At 41.1% G+C, this 7309-nt stretch overlaps 1 protein-coding gene across 13 annotated transcripts in view; it reads right to left on the minus strand.

Annotated features, from left to right (window-relative positions):
* Positions 1–7309, minus strand: part of Erc2 (ELKS/RAB6-interacting/CAST family member 2) — a 907844-nt gene that overhangs the window by 574291 nt on the left and 326244 nt on the right. The window lies entirely within an intron of this gene.

Below are 7309 nucleotides of genomic sequence, written 5' to 3' on the forward strand. Positions count from 1 at the left end.
TGTGTGTGTGTGTGCCACATGCCAAGGCTAACATATATGTTTGCAGGTCAGAGGACAACTTCTTGGGTTCCCAGAGATGAACTTAAGTCATCTATTTGGGAGTGAAGGTCTTTACACTGAGCCCCTTGCTGAAGCCACACGTGTCCTCTACATCAGGACTCGGATCTGAACTCAGGTTCCTGCAGAGGCAGGAAGCACTCTCACGCACTGAGCCATCTCTCTACTCCAAGTTACGCAAACTTCTTATTAATTTCCAAAAATACAAATACTCTAACTTTCAAAGACACCAGTGTTTCAACTGTAAGCATGTTATTTCATCTTAAGGCTAAACTTTGAAGATTCGTGCTTATAGTTAAACTCTTTCATTCAGAATTATTCATTAAACTTCTATCTTTAGAAGACTGCTTTAGAAAAGCTAGCATATGCTTTCAAATATGTATGTATATATAAATAAGCATATCTACGCAGTTTTTTTTTTACAAAACTAGTTGTTAAGGGGGTATGATTTTAAGTTTTTCTGAAGGAAACAAGAATGTTTGAGCCCTCTGCTAAGGCGTTCTGACTCCTCCATAAAGCATCATAAAGCTTACGAATTCTCATCACATGTGCTGGTTGTGATCCACACCAGACCCACAGACCCCTCGCCTCTCAGCCGCACTCCAGGGCCTACACACGGAACTGCACAGCCACAGAGTCAAAGGACCTCTCTCGGATCATTTGGCTTTGTCGAAATGGATGAAAGTTCACACAGCCCACTTCTTCCATCTCTAATATGAGAAACACTGAAAATAAACTGTGTCCATCTACAAATGAAGGACTCACTAAAGCACTGTGTGTAGAATAATATCCAGATAGGGGCAACAGGGTGCCAGCTCCAGGTATCCAGAGATCCCTAGAAGAGCGAGTAAGAAGGGAAGTTGTTATGTTCACATTCAGTAAATTCTCATTATATTGAAAGGTTCTCTACAACCCAATCCAAAGCCTTAGCACAAGCACACAGTTTGTATCGTGAGGAGACATTTCCAGGGAAAACCCTGGGGAGGGTACAGCTTCAGTGTGTTTAGAAAGAACTGTGAGGGTGGGCAGCTCAGTGGGTAAGGGCACTTACCACCGAGCCTAAGGCCCTGAGTTCAGTCCTTGAGATCTATAAGATGTAAGGAAATGACTGACTCCTTCAACGTGTCCTCTGACTTGAACAAGTACACAAGAGTGTGTGCATGCACACACACACACACACACACACGTTTTCTTAAACCTTTTAAAAACAATTGAGGGGTTGAATGTGGTGGCATGCGCCTTGAAACCCAGCACTCAGGAGGCAAGGACAGGCAGATCTCTGTGAGTTTGAAGCCAGCCTGCTCTACAGAGTAAATTCCAGGACAGCCAGGGGCTACACAAAGAAACCCTAAAAAGAAAAAGAAGAAAGGAAAAAGAAGACTTGAGTAGAATCTACTCCAGGGTCTCTAGAAGCCTATTTCCAACAATGCGAATATATTTTCATGATCTTATGATTTAAAGTAAATACAGTCTAATGAAGTCCGGTTGTCTTGTTGGACTCATTCGATTCATAGTGAATAGAGAGAAATTGAAGTTTTACCGAGTTAAGAGGGACAATGGGACAAGGAAGCCCACAACACTGTGGGCAGCCATTCACCAGTTGCAGAAACCTTTCTGATCTGCAGAAGCACTGAGTGACTTAGATCATGCCATCCCTTCCCATTGCTCCTCTGGCTCCTTACTGATGTTCTCCTTTGCGAATTCACCTCCTCCATGCTCCACTACAGTACAGCTTCTGCTAAGTGGCTCTCTGACCCATCTCATTGTCTCCACCAACCTAAGGGCTTTTGGTCCTCATAGCTCAAGTCCAGATACCCCCAGAAAACACAAAGCATACCTGATTATCGGATTCACCCACCTACCACAGAAATACTTCTCATTTCAATTCACCCATGCAAAATGCAAAAGCTTAAGGAAGTACATGACTTGTCCACACAGTTATTCTAACCAAATACCTGAGAACCTAGCCTTGAATCCTCTTCTTAATCCCATCTCCAATCCTTCCAAACATTCTGATGATGGCCTGCTATGGTCTGAATATGAATTCTACTGTAATTCACTTTAGAGCAGGTTCCTTTCCAAAGTGATGATATTGGGGAGTCATTGAGAGGTAATAGGGTCAGGAGCTGGTAACTTGCAAGTGTGGGATGAGAGTCTTTAGAAAAGAGACCTACAGAGCTGGTTAGACCCTTCCCCTATGTAAAACAACATAGAGAATGACAATTCTAAGGACCATAGCATTGGCTCTCCCCACACACTAGATCTACCCTGACTCTGGATGTCTCAGCTTCTAAAACTATAAGAAATAAGCCACCCAGGGATTCTGTTACAGTTATCTGTGTGAACATCTAGGAGACTACCCTTCCAAAATGGAGCGCAAACCACCCTCTTCTCTCACTCACTTCCACATTCTCACGGGGCCTAGGCCATGATATCAGGGTGTCTACAGTGGCCTCAAAGTCACCAGCTCATACAGTAGAGCAGTCTTTTTAGGAGGGAAAGCCAGTCATCTATCTACTGTCTTCCTCCCTCCAGTGACTTCCATTATACTGTGAACCAGTCCTGTGTGTGTATCTGGCAGTCCAGGGAAGGCCTGGGGTTTCCTGATCTATCACTTTCCTCCTTAGCCCTTTGGACAGGATCTCTCCCTAAACCTGGAGTTTGCTAGTTTCCACTGAACTGGTGGTCAGCAAGCCCTAGCAATCCATCTATCCACCCCATTTTACAGACACACACTTTGTCCATGAGTGCTTGAGACCAAACTCAATTTCTCATACTTGGCACAGCAAGTGTTTTTACTAGCTGAGCTCTAGCCTCTGTGATATTTTGTCTCCTGCTACTTTTTCTTTTCCCCTCCGTCTCCCCATCCTAGAAACACTTTATTTGTCAGGGTCTACAACAAGTTCCCTCCTCTGCAGACCTCTCTTGAGTTACTCCCCAATAGCACCTTAATGCCCAGAGCCTACCCCTCCTTGTCTCTGCCTACATTATGGAACTTATTCTGCAGTGCTGTCTTTGGTTCTGGAACTACACAAGGGAAAAGACTAGGAACAAGTGGATTTCACATAATGTACCCTGGCCCTTCCCAATCAATACATACATTATATATATGTATACACACACACACACACACACACACACACACACACATATATATATATTTCAGATAACTTTTAAATCCACTCTAACTATGGCCACTTTGCATATACAAAGCTATATAAAATGAGAAAACCAACCAATGTCAAGTACTACAAATGTCTAGGGATAGATTTACGGATTATTTGACATTACAAATGGGCTTTGGCACCTGTAAGTGTTTAATAAATGTGATATGATACTATCATTTGAGTCTTGATGATATATGACACTTCCTGCTGGACAAAATGTGTTCAATTGTTTTAACTCCATTAGTGACTTCATCCTATGGATTTTTCCAGTGACAAGCACTTTAATCAAGTTAGCCATCAGTAGAAAGCACCACTGTGCCAGGAAAAATAAAAACTATGAACCATAGAAATATTCCTAACGTGAATTATAAGTTCCGTCCTGGAGATGACGCAATCAGCGCAGTGAGCAGGACCAAGGCTTCGTGAGAAAATGTAGAGGACCAGGATTCCAGCAGAGGCGTGACACTGCCACCAACACTTGTTTATTTTTTAACATTTTCATTTAGTGAGAGGCACAGACAGAGAGAGTCAGAGGAGAACTTGCAGAAGGAGGTTTGCTCCTCTACCACATCGGTCCTAGGGATTGAACTCAAGGCACTGGAGTTGGCAGCAGGAGCCTTTACCCATTGAACCATCTCACCAGTCCCTACATTTATTTCGTCATAGGACTGAGAACGTGTAATACCTTCCAGGACTCTGAAAAAATTCCCAAATTTTGTACAGTCTTTAATATGAGCCTGCACTTAAGGATACCTAATAACAGTTAAACACAAAGCCAGATGAACAGAGCTAGATATAGAAGACAGAGGGACACAAGATAAAAATGGCTCCATCCTCAAAAACGAAAGCATCAAGTTGGAGAGCAATGGGAAGGACTCAGTGGTGAACGCTGTAAAGACAGCAATGAAAGTGACCACTCCCCTTTGGGAGTAACAGATCTAAAAATACATAGAACAACAATGCTGGGAAGTCCAAAAACAAGAGGAAAATGGGATTCCACTTGGACAAGAACACAAGTCCTTTGACTGAACAGAAGTACAACCAAATCACTTTTGCTTTCCCTCAGATCTTATCCACGCTAAGAAATATCCTTCTCTGCCACGCCTGATGATCTATCTACTTGTCACATTAAGACACTGTGACCCTGACATTTGCTGTGCTGTACCTCTTCTGGAGCTTGATATTCCTTTGAAACTCTCCTTGTAGAGAAAGAATATACATAGCAGGGCTTACTTCCTCTGGACTGGCGTTTTCTTTCTCAACTTCCATAATTATTTTAAACCAGGTCGCAAAGGCTACTTTATTTTATGTACAAACATTTCCAAATCAATATCTATAAGACAAAGATTTCTTATCAAAAAATAAAACCATTACCATGTCATAAGAAAATTTACCAATTATTCCTTTACATATTAACTGTTTTACTTTTAAATTTCTTCAGTTGGCACAGAGTTTTGCTGTTTCATTACTTAATAGGATCATAATAAGGCCTGAACATTATTTTGTGTGATATATTGTTGAGTGCTTTTAATCTATGGGTTTCTTCCCTACCTCTCTTTATTTGCAAATATATAATCTAATTTATACGATCGGGAGTTTTCCACATGGGGAGCTTGTTCACTATGCCTAGCTGAATGTTTTCTTTGCCAAGTTCCTCCTAGGCTTTACTACTTACCGTAAGATTCAAACTTATTTTTCCAGAAAGACTGCTTCATTAGCTGATATGTGTAAGACAGTGCCTCATTATGTAGCCCAGGCTGGCCTCAGACGCATGGTCCCCCTTCCTCCATTCCTGGAATACTGGGGTTACAGGCATATACCACAGTTGCAGCTTTTTATCTGTCTTCATTCTTTCCCAGTGTTCAGTCAGGAACTGACAACCCCATCCCCACCCTGTGTGATAAGCTGTTCCAGGCAACATGTCCTGTCCCAGAGGAGGATCTGCCCACTTCTACAGCAGCCTTGATGAGGGAAATAGTGAAATGTGGCAGCAGCAGTGGTGACTATTGCTGGATTGTCCTGAGTTCTAGGACTTTTTAGAGGAATGGCTAGAATATACATTAGCATACATCTATTTACAGTTAGCATATAGCATCCTATATGCCATTTAAGAAACATGCATTGCTTATCTTTAAGGATGAAACTTTCCCCAAGTTCACACATATGTTTCAGTTCCATATGAGCCATGGTACTGATTGGAGTAACCTGTGGACTCCCTCCATCCTACGCTGAAAATCAAATACAAGAAATATTCCCTTAATCCAGTTCTTCAAATAATGAGTTTAGACAATAATATCCACACTACAATGAATAGTGTATTGCCCAAGGATCCTTAGGGGGCTTTTATATTTCTGTTTGTCCTCAAGAAACCCCACTAGAAATAGACACACAGGTTCTAAAAGTACCTGCGATGGACTGGCTAGGTGCTCATCCTCACTGTCCAAACTTCACCTGGAGGAAACTTCATTTTCTTTCTAATTATTTAAGGATTATGTTTCAGGATAATTTGCCTTTGAAAATATATAAACTATTCTCACAGTTCAAAAGCAAATCTATAACATAACGTTCATTGAAAACATCTAGGTTCGATGGGCAGTGGTGGCACATGACTATAATCTCAGCACTCAGGAAGCAGAGACAGGCAGATCTTTGTGAGTTCGAGGCCAGCCTGGTCTACAAGAGCTAGTTCCAGGACAGCTGGGGCTGTTACACAAAAAGTCCTGTCTTAAAAAACAAAACAAAACAACCAAACAAAACATCTAGGTTCTGTCCCTGTAAACTCCATCCTAAGCCCTCCTCCGTATTTATTGACTGATTTTCAGATTTGCTTGCAAACAAACAGATATGGTTAGAGCCCTTCCATCCCACACATAAATAGGTGAGCCCTGCTCTCTTAATCACCTGCTCCTCTCTCACTTGTGAGTGTAGTCTACAGACCACCTCTTATCAGTATACCAAGACCACATTTATGTTCTACATAGATCTACAGGATTCCAACTATAGATCACCACAATTTATTGAATTGGTCCGATCCTGGAAGATGTCCTGATTATTTCTAGTGTTTGTGGGTATTATTCATGAATGTTAGGCATTTGCATATATTTTGTCAGTGTACCTTTGAGATCTATTTCTAGAACTGAGATTCCAAGGCAAAGATGGAAAATTTGGTAACTGTTGCCAAACTTGCCCAAGGGAATAACCATTCTGCTTAAAGAGCATCATTATTAGAGAGTTAGCTTTCCCAATGGTATGACCAACAGAAAACACTTTAAACTTTTGGACTTTTGCCGGTCAAGTCAAAAATTACTCTTCAGTGTAGTCTTCCTATGCATTTATCTTATCAGATTACACTTAAAACACTGGGTACATTTACATTCATTTCTCTGTATGCTGACTGCAGATCAGACCTATTTTATAGGGTTCTTGGGTCTTTGGTTATGTATTTTCAAAACTTCCATTCTTTAGAAATATGAATGCTTTGTCTATCACAAAATTTTGTAAGTTGATATTTATGTTCAATAATTTTCATATGCAAAAGAACTATCAAAAATGGTCCAGTTTTAGACATCATTCATAAAGGATGATTTGCAGGAGGCTAAGGAGATGACCCAGTAAGTGTTTGCTGTACAGCTATGAGGACTTCAATCTCCTGCACCCACAGAAAATATCAGGGTACAGCATTAGGACTCTATAATCCCAAAGCGGGGAGGTGGCAACAGGAGGATCCTGGGATTGCCTGGTCAGTATAGGAAAATTGGCAAATTCAAGTTTCTGTGAGAGACCTTGTCTCTAAAGCAGAGAAAAGAGGAAGACACTTACCACTGACTTTTCACCTCTTCATACAAGTACACCCATGTGCTCGCACATAGAACAGACAGATACACAGATAATAAAGAGAATGATAGTTAAGAATATTTTGTCTGTTCTCCATAGGGGTTAACTAACATCTTCTCCCGGTACTAACATAAAAACACTGTCTAAGACCAGCCACTTCTGAGATAGAAGATAATAATAGTGTATTATTAGCTCTTCAAGTATTTTTATGTTTTGAGTGAAATAGAATGACATCATTTTCCCCTCCCTTT

The sequence above is a fragment of the Microtus ochrogaster genome, chromosome 6 (assembly GCF_000317375.1).
Source record: "Microtus ochrogaster isolate Prairie Vole_2 chromosome 6, MicOch1.0, whole genome shotgun sequence".
Lineage (NCBI taxonomy): Eukaryota > Metazoa > Chordata > Mammalia > Rodentia > Cricetidae > Microtus > Microtus ochrogaster.